This window comes from Salvelinus sp. IW2-2015, linkage group LG14 (genome assembly GCF_002910315.2).
Source record: "Salvelinus sp. IW2-2015 linkage group LG14, ASM291031v2, whole genome shotgun sequence".
NCBI classification, from domain to species: domain Eukaryota; kingdom Metazoa; phylum Chordata; class Actinopteri; order Salmoniformes; family Salmonidae; genus Salvelinus; species Salvelinus sp. IW2-2015.
The window spans coordinates 18,612,170-18,630,305 of record NC_036854.1 but is presented as its reverse complement, the minus strand read 5'-3'; the positions used below and the strand labels follow the sequence as shown (position 1 = coordinate 18,630,305).

At 42.9% G+C, this 18,136-nt stretch overlaps 1 pseudogene; it reads right to left on the bottom strand.

Annotated features, from left to right (window-relative positions):
- Window positions 1-214: 214 nt before the first annotated feature.
- Window positions 215-18,032, bottom strand: LOC111972951 (grainyhead-like protein 1 homolog; annotated as a pseudogene).
- Window positions 18,033-18,136: the final 104 nt, after the last annotated feature.

Here is an 18,136-nt window from a genome sequence, read left to right as displayed (position 1 = left end):
ATTTATATAAAACTCAACTTGCATCCCAAACGGTACCATATTCCCTATATAGTGCACTACTTTTGACCAGAGCCCTATTCCCTATATAGTGCACTACTTTTGACCAGAGCCTAATCCCCAAATCTGCACACATCTCCGCTTCATGCCTCATTGATGCAGTTGAGTTAAGTTCCCTTACAAAAACACAATGTGCAAAGAAATACTTAGTCTGAAGAGTGACTAACACATTTAATAACCACTGTAGGTAAGCATCTGCTAACAGGACTGATTTCAAATCAGTTCTTGCATGACAGACAAGGTTTTGAAAGACTAACGCACACTTCCTGACCCCCACCCCCATTTCCTGTTGCCAAGAAATATTCACATTGTGTCATCACATATGGAGCTGACACCTACTGTATATATCTAGATTCAGATACACACACCACACTTGGCACAACATGTGAATATAAATACATATATTATTGAATTCATATATTACTTTTTCATGATGTAAACATAAAAAATAAAAATAAACACATCACCTCCAAGAATTCTGAAAAATAATTATAAAAGTACATACTCAGATAGAAATAGCCCTAACCGGTCACCGCATCATGTTTTACAAGTCCATTTCTTAAAACTGACCACTGCATATCTTTGAAAATAATACATAATATGAACTTATATGAACACTGACATTCTAAACAACACTCTGCCATCTCGGCTGGAAAATAATTCATTCACAGCGACATATACTGTAAAGTACAAAAGGTCTACATTTAAGCAAGGAAAATATAATTGGCCGTTACACAATATTGTTTCCAAATGTTCCTCAAAAATAATTTCAACTTTTAACATGGATACAGTGAATCAATCACTCATATTTGAAGTGAAAATGCAACAAGAATCTTGCCAGCGAACGAGGTAGCAATGTTGGGCAACCAGAAAATGGCCGTGCAGCAGAAAGGCAGAACTCATGAAAATATCTTGTTTTACTTGTAGAAGTATGTTACAGTTGTGTAAACAGGTGACTAATCTTACTGTTCTGGGTCCCTACTCACGCCCTTGGAGCTCAACATGTGTCCCTCCTCCAAGGTCCTCACCTTGGAGGCACCAAACAGAAATTATAAAACAGAGAGGTCCAATAACTTGTACTGGTCCAATAAGAAATTGTTATTTTCGTTTTCCATTGCGAAACGTTTTGAAACGTTGCTGGCCCTAATGTATACCCCCTTGTCCAGGCTCAGATCTCGGTCAGTGTCAGCAGGACCTTTCCCCCGACCTCCTCCATGCGAATGTGGAAGGCATCCTCGTTGGAGTAATGCTTGATGATGTTGTCGTCCATATGAACTAGGATCCTACAGACAAGAGAGTAGAAGTGATTTACTTATTTTCAAAGTGGAGTTTACTCTATAAACATGTTCTAGATTATTTACTTTCTTCGCGTCCCAAATGGCACCATATTCCCTAGGTAGTGCACTACTTCTGACCAGAGCCTTATGGCCCTGGTCAAAAGTAGTGCACTATATAGGGAATAGGGTGCCATTTGGGACACAAAACATTTCCATTGACCTAGATCATGAGTGGTGACACCGGTCTTACCCTTTTTTGCACCTCTTGTAGACTTTCCCCATTTTTCCAAGCGGCAGCTCATATTTATCAGATACCTAGAGATGTGATGAAAAACATGGGAAACCCCCTATGAGAACTGGGCGCGAACAGTCAGACAATACAATACATTCCACTGAACGCCTGTGTGCCTTCTCTGATGAGTGACTGCTTCCTGACAGACACAAACAGGAAACAAACCTATCTGACTGTGACACTGTGGTTTACATCCAAAATAGCACCTTAAATACTATACAGTGCACTACTTTTGACCAGAACCCTATGGACCCGGGTCAAAAGTAGTTCACTATAAAGGGAATAGGGTGTCATTTAGGACGCATCCAGGGTGGCACACTTCACACAAACAGCTATGTCTGCTTACTATGTATTTAAACCCATGGCGGAAAAAAGGTCACCTATATGGCACACACTCAAAACATACAACACTTATCAGACAAAGTCCGACTCCAGCTATTTTTGAACTTTGCCGGTTGAGAAATGATATCCCTGGTATAAATACAGTAATGTCAAAGAAGACGTTCTGAGCTAAATAGATTCATTTTAGACTCATCTACGAAAATCGAGCCGTTCTGAAAATACGTCTGCAAAAACAAAGGTTCTATGGAACCCAACAACATCTGCTCACAGCCTCCAGTAGTCCTGCCAGAGTGGGCGTCCTCAGCATTAGAGCATCAAACACCTCCTCTGTCTCCTTACGGACGTAGAGCAGCACTAGAGGAACACAGAGAGAGACGAAACCAAGTCAGATACCACACTAAAAGATTGCCTACCACACCAACCCCAAGCAAATGGAGGTAGGAATACACACAAAGTATGTTTTTCGACATGGGGTGTGAGACAGTTTCAAACATTAAAATACTGTGTGGGTTTCTCTCCCAGTCAAGTCACTGAGGTAAGATCTTAGCATCTACTACAGCATTGCCCTAATATCCTGTTGGGTGACATTTCCATGGTTGTGGTGTGTATTCATGCTGGAAAAACTGCCACTCTCACCCCCCATAAAGACAGTGAAACTACGTTTACTTGGACTGTCTCCGAATTGGCACCCTATTCCCTATATAGTGCACTACTTTTGACCATAGCCCAGGATAGGGGACCATTTTGGACACCCCTCTGTTACACAGAGCAGGCTGGACCATAATTGCACTTTGCTCCTTTCTTGCTGGCGTCTTGGGAATTGGCTATGAGCCTGGTCAGCAATAGACTAGTCTGACAGAGACCACACCAAACAGTAAACAGCCCCTAATCATTCTCAGAACCTTTCCCCCGCCACACACGTGAGTGGGTAAAAAGCAATCCCCTTTGGACTTCATTTCAGGAAAATGAGCACGTTCCACTTGGAAAACCAGTTGAGTGTGTTTGTGTTGTTGTGTTTTGTGCATCCAGAGAGAGGGGGGGGGGGCTTTGGAAGCCACGTGGCCTGTGTTTACATGAATTCAGTAAGCTGAACTAGGTGGGAGCAGCCTGAAAAGCAGCCAGAGCAACAAACACAACTACAGTGCAGCCAGGCCAGCCAGAAAGCATTTCTCTCTCTCTCTCACTCTATTTTTAATTCTCTTTCCCTCACTCATCCTCTCTATTTTGCTCCCGCGTTCTATAATTCTCTCTCGCTCTCCGGTTTATGCCTTCTCTTTACTGTCTCTAAACGGTCACCTTTTCACTCTGTCTGTCTGTCTGTCTGTCTGTCTGCATATGTCTCTACTATTTGATGTACCCTTTTCTGGCTCCTCCCTCCTGGCTTTCTTGTGAGTGGCAGAGTCAAATTCCTCATCATAGTGGAGCAGTCTCTTCTGCCCCAAGCTGCAGAAAAACAAACAATACATGTATGACTCATGAGTATGGATGAGTACGGAAAATGCAGTTAATCACTTATTATGGGTATGCAGCATTTCCAATTATTGTATTTTTTACATTTATAGCATCTATACATGTTACCTGATATTACAAGTCTTGTCTAAAAGAAGAACTGTACTCACCCATCCTCACCGTCATCTGATAGGCATGCCTGACAAAGGATAAAGAGCAAGATTAGATACCCGATATCCGTATCTATACTGATATCTATGCAAATAACCACTGCTAAAAAGCAGTGGTAGAAAAAGCACCCAACTGTCATACTTGAGTAAAAGTAAAAATACCTTTATAGAAAATGACTCAAGTAAAATACTACTTGAGTAAGTCTAAAAGTATTTGGTTTTAAATGTACTCAAGTATCAAAAGTAAATGTAATTGCTAAAATATACTTAAGTATCAACAGTAAAAGTATAAATAATTCACAATCCTTTATATTAAGCAAACCAAACAGCACCATTTTCTTGTTTTTCTTATTTTTGGATAGCCAATGGCACACTCCAACACTTAGACATACTTTACTAACAAAGCATGTATGTTTAGCATGTCCTCCAGATCAGAGGCAGTAGGGATGACCAGGGATGTTCTTTTGATAAGTGTTTGAATTGCACCATTTTCCTTTCCTGCTACGCATTCAAAAAGTAATGAGTACTTTTGGGTGTCCGGGAAAAAAAGTACATTATTTCCTTTAGGAATGTAGTGAAGTAAAAGTAGTCAAGAATATAAACGTAAAGTTTAAGTAAAGTATAGATACCCCAAAAAACAACTTAATTAGACTTTAAAGTATTTTTACTTAAGTACTTTACACCACTGCTAATAAATATAACATGCAAATGACCCAGAGCATAGTCCCTGTTCATGTTTTGGATCATTAGTCCTCTAGTTGTTTACAGGGACAACCACCTTGAGAGGGAAACCCGAGCCCCTACAAGGACATCATGTGATGTCACATCTCCAGAATGTTCTATACCTGGGCTATTTGTTCAGCTGCTATTGTCTCAAGCCAACTACACTGAAACTCTCCAGTCAGTGTAGCACAAGCACCCCTCGAGGGCTGCCGTCTCTTAGCTGTGATCGTCCTTTTGTGTTCTTTATGTTGCACAACACACATTTTCTGAAAAGATGTCTCAAAAATGACATTTCCCCTGTCATGTATTTACATGTGATCTCACACAAATGTAAGTAAGTCTTGCTATATGAGCTTTACTCCTCTATTTCAGCTGACTATTGTATTTAAATGAACCAGCAGTATTGTACGCAACCAGGTGTATCTTTTTTTATAACTCATTTGTATTACGAATTATCCAGGAAAATGTTGCTCAGGCCTAGCAAAGGCTAAAAACAAAACGTCCCTAGAGACTGTGGTAAGTTTGACGATATGCTGCAGTGTAACATGGGTAGGGTTGCATTCCAGTTTCTTTCCCAAAGTTCCCAGGTTTTTTCAGAAATCCCAGTTGGACGATTCCCTCCCTGCTTAGTGCCTCGATTCCAGGAATCCTCCAACCGGTATTTCTAAAAAGTCCAGGAACTTTGGGAAAGTTACTAGAATTTTGAAACCCTAAACATGGGTTATGTAAGATTATTTTCTTGGGGGTGGGGTAGATCAGCTTCAGATAGATTGTAGGTTCTATTAATTTAATTGTTTGCATGATTTCGAATCCCCTTTACTTATCCCCCCACCCTACCATCCCTACCCTACTTGGAGTAAACTAACGGACAACCATACTTCTACTGCTACTTACAGTTATTTCGCTCACATATAACGGTACCCGTCGTTAAATAATTGTAAATATCTCCTCTTTCTTCAATTGCTGGATTTTTCACCCACACCGACCCTCCGATGTCCACAGATCAATCCACCTTTCCTAGTATAACGCCATTTAGCTATTTCCTTTAGCAATACATCCCTCCATTTTACTATGATGTCTAACGAGGGTCCTGAACCTCCTTATTTATAACATTTCTACTTAGTATATTGCCCTAAAAATAAATACTTTGATATTTCCCATTGACTGATTCTGGTTTTTCAGATCCCCTAACATTACAGTTTGCAGGTCCACCTGAACCCTGATATTATAACAACCATTCCTGGACCTGACTCCAAAAGCGAGCCACCAATGGACAGTACAAGAAAATATGTTTCCTTGTGGTAGAGTCTGTACAAGGCTGACTGTTCAAATGCCCCATATATTGAGCATTCTTTTAGTAGCAAGTATTTTATATAATCGTTGAAACGAGCGGATTGATGTGTCAATTGTTGTTTTATATGTCAGACCCTATGCCAAGGTATTGGGACATCAAAAACCTGTTCCTAACTGACACGAAATGTATACAGTATCGCTGTCAAACCTTTTGATTTTAAGTGGAACCGATTATTTTTTTTGATTTATACTAATAATTTTAAGCCATTTATGATTTTTAATGGGAGGCAGACAGACTAACTCTTTACTTTCTTGTTTAAGTAATTGTCTCTTCCAATTTCGTGATAGAGTCGTGATGAGTTGGTTATAATTCCGTATTGAGCATACTCCTCGGTACACTGTTATTAGTTGCTTGTGTGACATCATTTTACCATTTCTGTTTATGTAACAGTATTGCTTCCGTCCCTCTCCTCGCCCCTACCTGGGCTCGAACCAGGGACCCTCTGCACACAGACAACAGTCACCCACGAAGCATCGTTACCCATCGCGCCACCAAAGTGGCTACTACTTCAGGTCTCAGAGCGAGTGATGTCACTGATTGAAACGCTATTAGCGCGCACCACCGCTAACTAGCTAGCCATTTCACATCGGTTACACTTACAATGTCCTTCATAAATAGTATGTCCTTTTAGTAAATCCCCTCCCCGCCCAAATGTGTTTTTCATCTCTATATTGGAGTTTAGCCATATTATTTGCTGTAATATTAGATCTGCCTTTTCTGGAGGATGAAATTGAAATTGTAGCCAACTCTGTATGACTTCATTTAAAAAGGAGGATACTTTAAACAGGGTTCCACTGTAAGGTTTTAAGATGCAAAAAGTTCACTCTTAAACATAAGTTGGGCCTCTCTTAGTACCTTTCTAGAAAACCAATTTGGATTTAGATACAATTTATGGACAATGGAGGCTTTAAGAGAGCGCTTTAATATTTAATATTTAAACTTCACATGTAATGTAGGACTTACATGGTGGCGCTGGGTGCTGGGGAAGTAAACCTCAGGGATGAAGAGGACCGGCTGGGAGTCCATATCACTCATGGCTTTGAATGATGTTATGTCCACCTGCTTCAGCTTCAGAGGGTCTTCCACACCTGCGATAGGACAGCAGGGGGAGGTAGAGCGGTTAACATGGGAGCAGGATGGGACAGTAGTCTCGCTCACCAAAATAGGGGCCCTCGGTCTGGGCGCTCCACCATCGGTTGTGAGAAGAGACCAATGGGACTGCTGCAAAGAACATGTGCTTTTCCTTTTCTTCAAGGTGTTTTCATTTTATTGAGGCAGGTCTACTATTGTATGTCAACTCTAGAGACTTAGTTTCGTCACCCTTGACATGCTGTTTCCCTGGCTTGCTTTTTAGGGGTTAGTCGAGGACAGGATTTTGTGAATCACACAAAGAAAAATGTATTCGTTCTAAGCACTGTATATTCATCTCGCTTTAACCCAGAACTAAAGACTTGGGTAATTTGTCAGATGTTCGATTAAGTTCTGGATTCATATGTGTTGAGAAGAGATAGAATGAGGATCGGAAACGGACTGAAGAGCTCCACCCTCTCTCTTTGCAAGTTAAGGGGAAGTCTATGGGCCAAATGTCCCGAACCCTTCCAAAATTCAAAAGAAGCTAACACCTGCGAAATTGTGATTTGTCCAAAGCACCGGAACTAAGAGCAGGGACACACATAAGATTGTCTACTGTTCACCAGCCGAGAGTAATTGCACCTCTGAACAGTGTAGGCAGTCAATCTCTTTTGTGTTCACACAGAAAAGACGTTTAAGTAATCCGCCACAAAGCCTTGTTAAAATACTCCAAACCAAAAGGTGGCAGTAGCCTTGTTTGGCAATGCATGTCCGCGTGTGTTGCTTAGTTTATGGTGTAGATGCCAATGCTAGCTAGCTGAGCTAATGTTGCTATTTTGTAGAAAGCCCTTGATGATACTAGCCAGATGGCCACAGCTAGATAACTATCTAGAAAGATGACAAAGAAACAATTTAATCCACTTTCCATAATCCCATATATATCATGGGCATTAATATGGAGTTAGTCCCTTCTTTGCTGCTATAACAGCCTCTACTCTTCTAGGAAGACATTCCACTAGATGTTGGAACATTGCTGCAGGGACTTGCTTCCATTCAGCAACAAGAGCATTAGTGAGGTCGGGCACTGATGTTGGGCGATTACACCTAACTCGCAGTCGGCATTCCAATTCATCCCAAAGGTGCTCGATGGGGTTGAGGTCAGGGCGCTGTGCAGGCCAGTCAAGTTCTTCCACACTGATCTTGACAAACCATTTCTGTATGGACCTTGCTTTGTGCACTGGGCATTGTCATGCTGAAACAGGAAAGGGCTTTTCCCAAACTATGTTGGAAGCTCAGAATCGTCTACAATGTCATTATATGCTGTAGCGTTAAGATTCCCTTCACTGGAACTAAGGGGTCTAGCCCGAACTATGAAAAACAGCCCCAGACCATTATTCCTCCTCCACCAAACTTTACATTTGGCACTATGCATCCGAGCAGGTAGAGCTGGGTGATATACCGGTATTGATGCATGGACCGGTTTGTTTTTTACTTTACCTTCTATAACGGCATTTGAATGTTTGTTAAATGTGATACGCTGGTTGTAATGTCCATATATATAGTTTATTTGCTACTTGAGTCATCTATCTCCACTCTCTCACTCCATGCCACTTTCCACACAGACCTAGCCCCGCCCCCTTTCACTCAAGAGACATTTATGGTCAATGCAGCAAATTAAACAATATTGATGGCAATGATGGTGTTTTCAATTTTCTTAATATAAATCCACTAGCTTGTTAGCCACTAATGCTAATCGCAAGATAGCTCATAAATGTACTGCGTCTGAGCAAACGTAACTAGCTTTTCAGCCTGATATACCAGTGATGGTGTAGACCTACATCTGCATGTTTTTTGTGCAACAGTATCTTCTACATCAAAGAGGAATACACAACGCAAGAATGTTAACTACATGAAGTAGCTAAGAGAAAATATTAAATGAAGCCAAAGAGTATAGGGTCCCCTAGGAAACACTGGTCAACACTTTGGTTCCTACCCTGTCACAATAAATCCTCCCTGGCATTTTCATTTGTCATCATGTAAAACTGTATTTAAAGTCCTTACTAAAATATTCTAACTTTAGAATTTGAATAATAATTACATTTCCATGATTACAACATTTCACCCAAGTGTTTTGCTCTAAATCACAAGTCAAATCGCAATTGCAACATTTGGTTAAAAATAAGGCCTAGATTGTTTGCCCATATTGTGCAGCCCTACGTGGCAGTGTGGAAATGATCTCAAATGAGTGCAGGAAATGCAGAAATCATCCATCGAACTGCCAAATGGTGAAGTGTGATTCATCACTCCAGAGAACGTGTTTCCACTGCTCCAGAGTCCAAATGTGGTGAGCTTTACACCACTCCAGCCGATGCTTGGCATTGCGCATGGTGATCTTAGGCTTGTGTGTGGCTGCTTGGTCATGGAAACTACTCCCTTCACAGAACAAGTCCTCAACTGGCAGCTTCATTAAATAGTACCCGCAAAACACCAGTCTCAACGTCAACAGTGAAGAGGCGACTCGGGGATGCTGGCCTTCTGGGCAGAGTTCCTCTGTCCAGTGTCCTTTTGCCCATCTTAATATTTTCTTTTTATTGGCCAGTCTGAAATATGGCTTTTTCTTTGTAACTCTGCATAGAAGGCCAGCATCCCGGAGTCACCTCTTCACTGTTGACGTTGAGACTGGTGTTTTATGGGTACTATTTAATGAAGCTGCCAGTTGAGGACTTGTGAGGCGTCTGTTTCTCAAACTAGACACTCTAATGTACTTGTCCACTTGCTCAGTTGTGCACCGGGGCCTCCCACTCCTCTTTCTATTCTGGTTAGGGCCAGTTTGAGCTGTTCTGTGAAGGGAGTAGTACACAACGTTGTACGAGATCTTCAGTTTCTTGGCAATTTCTCACACTGAATAGCCTTCATTTCTCAGAACAAGAATAGATTGACGAGTTTCAGAAGAAAGTTCTTTGTTTCTGGCCATTTTGAGCCTGTAATCGAACCACCAAATGCTGATGCTCCAGATACTCAACTAGTCTAAAGAAGGCCAGTGTTATTGCTTCTTTAATCAGAACAACAGTTTTCAGCTGTGTTAACATAATTGCAAAAGGTTTTTCTAATGATCAATTAGCCTTTTAAAATGATAAACCTGGATTAGCTAACACCAAATGTGCTTTTCTTTCAAAAACAAGAACATTTCGAAGTGACTCCAAACTTTTGAACGGTAGTATATATGTATGTGTGTGTGTGTGACTTAAAGACTGACTGATTGATTGTATCAGGTGTACTGTACTCACAGGCTGCAGTTGTCTCCTGTCCCCTTCCCTTCCTTTGAGTCTGCTTCCTCTCCTCGTCTCGGATCTTCCTCTCGGCACCTTTGTCACAGAACACCTTGATCTGGCAGTAGGCTCTGTGCACTAGCTTGTCACCATGGCCACCACAGCTGTAGGTGTCAATCTGGAGGTTGAGAGGAAGGCCCCGCACTCCCTTTTGAGGGGAGAAGTCTGTACTCAGACAGTTCACTGACACAAACACCTGATGGGGCAAAGATCAAGGTACGTGAGGATTCAAATTCTTAAACACTTTATTGTTCATCCTATTTACACTGGACAGAAAAGTCTATGGCATGAGGCTCACATACAACATTAAATAAACGCACCAGTAATGACATGAAAACATACACGGGTAGAGTAGTAATAGACAGAATGTTTTACATGTAAATGAACAGTTCTGATGCACATTTATGGGTTTATTTCCATTGAGTATGACATTTCGTTCATGCTGGTTCGAAAACCAAGGTAGAAAATTGTAGTCTCTAGAAACTGTAGTCGTGGGTTGTTTCAAAGTGTTGTGTATGATTGGTTTACTTGTGTATGTCTCCCCCAGCTGGAGATTGTTTGTAACTACTTTATTTTTCGGACAAAACATAGACATACATTTTGCGCCAAATTCTGGTGTAGAGTGAAGTTGCCTCTAGACTGGAGTCTCTAGAGTCTAGACGCTGATCTTGCAATTTTTACACTATTAGTTCAGGTTAAGATTGGGGGAGGGCAAGTTGATCCTAGATCTGTACCCAGGGGAAACTTCACCAAAATATTGGCCTCTTTTACCCGTGGCTCGTCCTTAGTGTCCCATGTGAAAGAGATGGCATTGTAGGCAATCTCCTCAATACTGGCAATCGTATTGAAGCTCTCTTTGTAGTCAGCTGGGATGAACAAACAGGGAAGAGATACAACAGGGTGGTTTACACACAAACAATAATGTTTGTTTGAACATAGTGACTGTTTTGGTTGTGTGTGTGTGTGTGTGTGTGTGTGTGTGTGTGTGTGTGTGTGTGTGTGTGTGTTGTGTGTGTGGTGTGTGTGTGTGTGTGTTTGAAGCAGCATCGTTCTTGTTTGGAAACAATCGATTGACTGCATTTGACCTAACACAACAGCATGCAAACTTATAACGAATTTAACAGCGAGGAAGAGGAACTGCGCTGCTCGAGTGACAGAGGGCGTGGCTCGATGTGTGCAGAAAGCGGCCACAAGAGCAGAAACAACAATAGTCAATGATAAAAACAGACATTGCACACGGCTGAGGTGCATTTCAAAACATTGCATGCGATACGGATTTCTTGCGATATGAATATTTGCAACACGTCAATACTGCGATTTCGATGTGAATTAAATTAATTGTGCAGCCTAGTGTGGAGTGAGAGTGTGTGAGTGCTTGTGGTTGTGTGTGCGTTATGATTGCCGTGTGTGTGTGAATGCGTGTGTGTAACCCCTTACCAATATCAATGCAGCGCTGCTTGGCTGTGTGCTGTCTGCTGTGGCATATCTCCAGTGTTTGAGCTGGTCATCTGTGAACTTTTCCTCTCCAAACACCAGCTCAACAACTCTGAAATATTCATCAGTAAGTCATTCCCAAACATCCAAACCTAGAGACACACTAGATACTTGTAGAAATAGAAATATGTACGAGGTGAGAAGAGAGATGAGAGGGAGGGGGGAGAGGAAAAGACACGAGAGGGAGGGGGAGAGAAGACCGAGAGGAGAGAGAAGACCACAGAGAGGGGGGGGAGAGAGGGAGGGAAAAGACACAGGAGGGAGAGGGAGAAGAACAGAGAGGGAGGGGAGAGAAAGACACAGAGAGGGAGAGGGGAGAGAAGACACAGAGAGGAGAGAGGGGAGAGAAAGACACAGAGAGGGAGGGGGAGAGAAAGACCAGAGAGGGAGGGGGAGAGAAAAGACACAGAGAGGGAGAGGGGAGAGAAAGACACAGAAGGGAGAGGGGAGAAGAAAGACACATAGAGAGGAGGGGGGAGAGAAAGACACAGAGAGGGAGGGGGGAGAGAAAGAACAGAGAGGGAGGGGGGAGAAGAAGACCACGAGAGGAGGGAGGGAAAGACACAGAGAGGGAGGGGGGAGAAGAAAGACACAGAGAGGAAGGGGAGAGAGAAAGACACAAGAGACGGGGGAAGGGGGGAGAGAAAGACACAGAGAGGAAGGGGGAGAGAAAGACAGAGAGGGAGGGGGAGAGACAACACAGACGAGGGAGGGGGAGGAGAAAGACCCAGAGAGGGAGGGGGGAGAGAAAGACACAGAGGGGGGGGGAGAGAAAGACACAGAGAGGGAGGGGGGAGAGAAAGAGCGATAAGAATAGGAACAGAAGAGATCCAATAGAGAAGCTCATACCCGGAATGCTCCATTGAGGTGGGGTAGGACCGTGGGGCACCCTAGCTCTCTCAGGGTGATGGGGTAGAACTGGCCCTTGTTCAGGTAACTCATCTGGCCACTGCCGCTCTTGGGCCGGATAGACTGGGGAGCCTCCAGCATGTACTCAAAGTGTTGACTGAGAGAGAGAATATTCTTTGTCATCATACATCCTGATGTCTGGTGACTATGAAAGCATTTTTGAAAACACACAAAGTTCAGTTCATTTATTCTGGCTTTAACATGAATGTGTCTCTCAATGTGTCTCTCAGTCTCTATCCCATGTTTGACTGAGTATATTACCTTGCTGTCAAGCTGTAGTAAGGGTATCCACCGGGAGGGATGGAGGCCATACGTTGCTGGAGCTCCTCCGAGAGAGGGAAGACCTGTGGGTCACAACAAAACATTCCAGGGGAACATTAGCACCATAGACATAGGATGCGACCTAAATGGCACCCTATTCACTTGGCTTTATAGTGCACTATAGGGAATATAGTGCCATTTGGGTGACACCCATAATCATCTGTATAGGTGACCATTACATATTATACTACAAGTTAATAGGGTGTTTCTCACAAGCCTGATACTTTTACAGAGCGTGCGACGCTCTCATTCATTTCAATGGGGCGGCAGGTAGCCTAGTGGTTAGAGCGTTGGGCTGGGCGAAAGGTTAGTGGATCGAATCCCCGAGCTGACAAGGTACAAATCTGTCATTCTGCCCCTGAACAAGGCAGTTCACCCCCTGTTCCTAGGCCGTCATTGTAAATAAGGATTTGTTCTTAACTGACATGCCTAGTTAAATAACGGTTCAATTAAAAATGTAAAAAAAAAAAAAATGAAACCTGGGTGTAAGCAGTACAGCTCCACAAGAGGATTGTGCTGCTCAGTGTAAAATGATGCCCTGGTTCAATCTGGTTCTGGAGTAACAGTTAGAGGACCTACCTCATTGGAGCTGTCCTTGTAGGGCTCTGTGTAGGTGGAATCGGGTGTGAGGCTCTTGGCTCTGGGGCTGTACTGGCTGTGGTTGAGCTGGTGACTGAAGGCCATTCCGTCGGACTGAGAACTGTGGGAGCTGTGGGGACCAGGGGGGAGGCCCACTGGGAAGGAGTGCAGGGCCAGGGCCCGCCCTGTGCTGATGGAGTAGGAGGGAGGGCTGGAGAGGCAGACTATGGAGTCTGAGGCTGGGTAGAGAGCCCGGATCTTGTCCCCCCGGCTGGGTTGGCTGCTGCCCTTGGCCGCAGTGTTGCGAGGGACGGCCCTCAGGGCAGAGTCTTGGAGTGGCATCATGACATTTCTGAGGAGATGATCAGAGTAAATGTCATCTCAGAACGCAACTTTCTTTACTTCAACACACTTTGTCTCGATTTACAGTAAATATAAAGTATTCCAAGCCATAACTGGATAACATCATCATAACTAAGGATATTCATTACATTTTGTTTGGATCAGTATTGCCCAGGAGCACTTCTGTTTTGGGCTGTCCAGTCGTTCTCCTATCTCGTGGCACCTAGAAAAGTAATACAATATATATGATACATTTATGGCGGTGGAGGTACTTATAGAATCGTTATAGTATAGTAGGTATATAGGAGTAGTAATATAAACTCAGCAAAAAAAGAAACATCCTCTAACTGTCAATTGCATTTATTTTCAGCAAACTTAACATGTGTAAATATTTGTATGAACATAACAAGATTCAACAACTGAGACATAAACTGAACAAGTTCCACAGACGTGTGACTAACAGACATTGAATAATGTGTCCCTGAACAAAGGGGGGGTCAGGATGAGTCTGCAGGAAGGGTACCACATGAGAGAATCTTCCCTCTAACGTACAGCGTTGAGATTGCCTGCAATGACTACAAGCTCAGTCCGATAATGCTGTGACACACCGCCCCAGACCAAGACGGACCCTCCACCTCCAAATCGATCCCGCTCCAGAGTACAGGCCTCGGTGTAACGCTCATTTCTATTGGAGATGGGTTCATAAATTGAATCCAGCTTTTATATAGGAACCCCTGTGCGAGAATACTCATTAACCAATCATTGTCGCCCCGATTGAACCTTTACAGAGGGACAAGGCAGGGTTGTGCGCTGTCGCCTATGCTCTTCGCCCTAATTATTAAACCTCTCGCTCAGGCGATCGGATCTCATGCAGCAATACACGGCTATAATACTAAAGATACTCTAAATAAGATTTCCATATACGCAGATGACATTCTCCTCTATGTAACAGAACCCCAAGCTAGTATTCCAGCTATTCTTGATGTGATTCATTTGTTTGGTACCTTCTCGGGATACAGAATAAATTGGAACAAGAGCGAATTAATGCCCATACGGTTGCAAAACACCTCTTGGCTAGAACATCTTCCAGTTAAGTTATCTTCAGAAAAATGTACCTACCTAGGAATTGTAGTTACCAAACAATACTCTTCACTATTTAAAGAGAATTTCCCCTCTCTGATGCAAAAACTCAAGGCAAACATACAATTTTGGAGAACTCTCCCAATTTCTCTGCTCGGAAGAATTAATGCCATTAAAATGGTCTTCCTCCCACAACCGCTCTACCTATACCAGAACATCCCAGTATTCACACCTAAATCCTTTCATAAACAACTGGACTCAATTATCAATCCTTTCATCTGGGATTATAAAACACACAGGATAGGTAAAAAACACCTCTGTAAATCCAAGATGGAAGGAGGATTGTCTCTCCCAAATGTTATATTTTACAATTGGACCGCTAACCTCCGCGCTGTTATGTTTTTGCTGGATGACGCACCTCCATCATCCAGCTGGCTTAGTATGGAGCGTGAGGAGTGTCACCCCTTCTCTATTGGTGCTGTGATTTTGTTGCCTGTCAATCTGGAGATGTCACTTTATCGTAACAATCCTAGTATACATAGCACAGTCCGAATCTGGAAGCAAATTAAAACCCACTTTGAGCTTAGACCAATGTCATTCATGCTCCCTGTTGCCAGGAATCCCTCCTTTGCCCCCTCTAACCTTGATAACACCTTTGAGCGATGGGGAGAGCTAGGGAAAAGTACCATAGGGGATTTATATATAGAAGGGACCTTTGCTTCCTTTGAGTTGCTGAGGGAAACTTATAATCTTCCCAGAAGTAACTTTTTCAGATACCTACAAATTAGAGACTATGTTAGAAAACACCTCCCAACATTTGGGAATGCTAAACCTTCCATGTTTGATGGATGCATAAAAGTATGTCCCACCTCAGACAAACTGATATCTTGTCTATATGACCCTTTTCAATCTGTTAGCACACCTTCTACAGATGCCATTAAGGCAAAATGGGAGGAAGAACTAGGGACTGACATTTCGGTGGCAGCTTGGAGTATATCCACACATGCTCCATTAACATCTACCCTCTTTCTTTCTACCTGTCCTTGTTCTATACGTCGTGTTTTGTATTATTTGTTATGTACTCAGAACTCTGAGTCTTGTTGTTTCTGTCTGCTCTTTTATGTTTAGATAAGAATTGTATACTTGTCTTTTATACCTACACACCATTCTTGTGTGAGTTCAATAAAGAATATTTGAACAAGTAACGCTAATTTCTTCGACGATAAACGTGAATCCGACCATCACCCCTGGTGAGACAAAACCACGACTTGTCAGTGAAGAGCACTTTTTGCTAGTCCTGTCTGGTCCAGCGACGGTGGGTTTGTGCCCATAGGCGACGTTGTTGCCGGTGATGTCTGGTGAAGACCTGCCTTACAACAGGCCTACAAGCCCTCATTCCAGCCTCTCTCAGCCTATTGCGGACAGTCTGAGCACTGATGGAGGGATTGTACGTTCCTGGTGTAACTCGGGCAGTTGTTGTTGCCATTCTGTACCTGTCCCGCAGGCGTGATGTTCGGATGTACCGATCCTGTGCAGGTGTTGTTACACGTGCCACTGCGAGGATGATCAGCTGTCCGTCCTGTCTCCCTGTAGCGCTGTCTTAGGCGTCTCACAGTACGGACATTGCAATTTATTGCCCTGGCCACAACTGCAGTCCTCATGCCTCCTTGCAGCATGCCTAAGGCACATTCACGCAGATGAGCAGGGACCCTGGGCATCTTTCTTTTGATGTTTTTCAGAGTCAGTAGAAAGGCCTCTTTAGTGTCCTAAGTTTTCATAACTGTGACCTTAATTGCCTACCATCTGTAAGCTGTTAGTGTCTTAACGACCGTTCCACAGGTGCATGTTCATTAATTGTTTATGGTTCATTGAACAAGCATGGGAAACAGTGTTTAAACCCTTTACAATGAAGATCTGTGACGTTATTTGGATTTTGACAAATTATCTTTGAAAGACAGGGTCCTGAAAAAGGGCCGTTTCTTTTTTTGCTGAGTTTAGTAGGTATATATAAAGGTACCTTGTAGTAGTCGTAGAGCAGGCCCAGAGCGTTGGCACTGTCCTCATCTCCATTGATGCTCATCATGGCCTTGGAGGCGGCAGTCAGGGGGTTCTCCAGGAAGGCCCTCCATGCCTCGTCATCCTCCGTGAATGCTTGTCGCTGACCGCCGCTGTACGACGGCTCATTCTGGAGCACCAGAACACCCCTCTTTCTGCACAGTGAGTGGGACAGTCCAACATTTAGTTCAGAATGCCCCTTTCTACAGTGGGACAGTCCAACTTTTAGTTTCGAACCCCCCTCTTTCTGCACAGTGGGACAGGTCAACATTAAGTTCAGAATACACCTCTTTCAGCAGTGAAACAGTCCAACATTCAGTTCAGAATCTCCCTAATTATGCCCAATAATAGCCATAACCTCTTAAATGTTACATACTACACGGACAGAAGCAGTCCCATAGAGTGAGCAGCAGGTTTGTAAGTGCTACCTTCAAGCAGTAGCACTCTTGACAGATCTATTATCCTGCTCCACCAGCAAGACAGGTATTCAATTCGTTGTCTGTGTCATGGCAATCAGACTAATCACTGTCTATGAATAGGAGTAAATTAATGTAATCGCTTGGTTTAAATATAAGTTGTCGGGTACAGAAATGGGACGAATGTGTCAGTATTTGAGTACATTGTCGAAGTTCAATGCACAATCAAGTGTATTACACAACTGTCATTAATGTAATAGATTTTTCGAAAGTTTTCCAAATTCTAAAAATATTAAATGAAACCCATTTCAAAATATTTACAGGATCAGCATTAAACAATCTTAAATACATCTGTAAAAATACAAAAAATATATATTTTAAATATTACAATTGTGACCCAGTAACTCACAATAGTTTACCTAGGCTACCTGGATAGTTAGGCTATGGAAGTTCATCAACCGAATTACGGTAAACATTTATCATACCTGTTATTGCACACCCGTAAACAGCCGTATTCTGCTCATATTCATACACCCAACACAACTGGACCTTGTAGGCCTACTTACTTGCCAAGCTCCTGTGTCATTTCGCTCTGCCGGACTGGACTTTCTAGTTGGAACGGTAAATCCGATCCGTTCACTATTTAAAAAAACACGAGATGCTGGTAGGTAACCGTATGTCGACCGTGTCCTCCAGAACTAGTTTATTTGGCTTTTCTCGATCTGTGAGCTGGAGCCGAAGTTTCACCTGCGATAGACCACGCTATTGGCTTCCTGTGACAATGGGCGGGTTTCAGGTAAACGTACGTAGGCCTTGGAAATGGATTATGGAGGCTCACAAAAAACCGATACATACCAGTTTCGTAGAGAGAAGTGC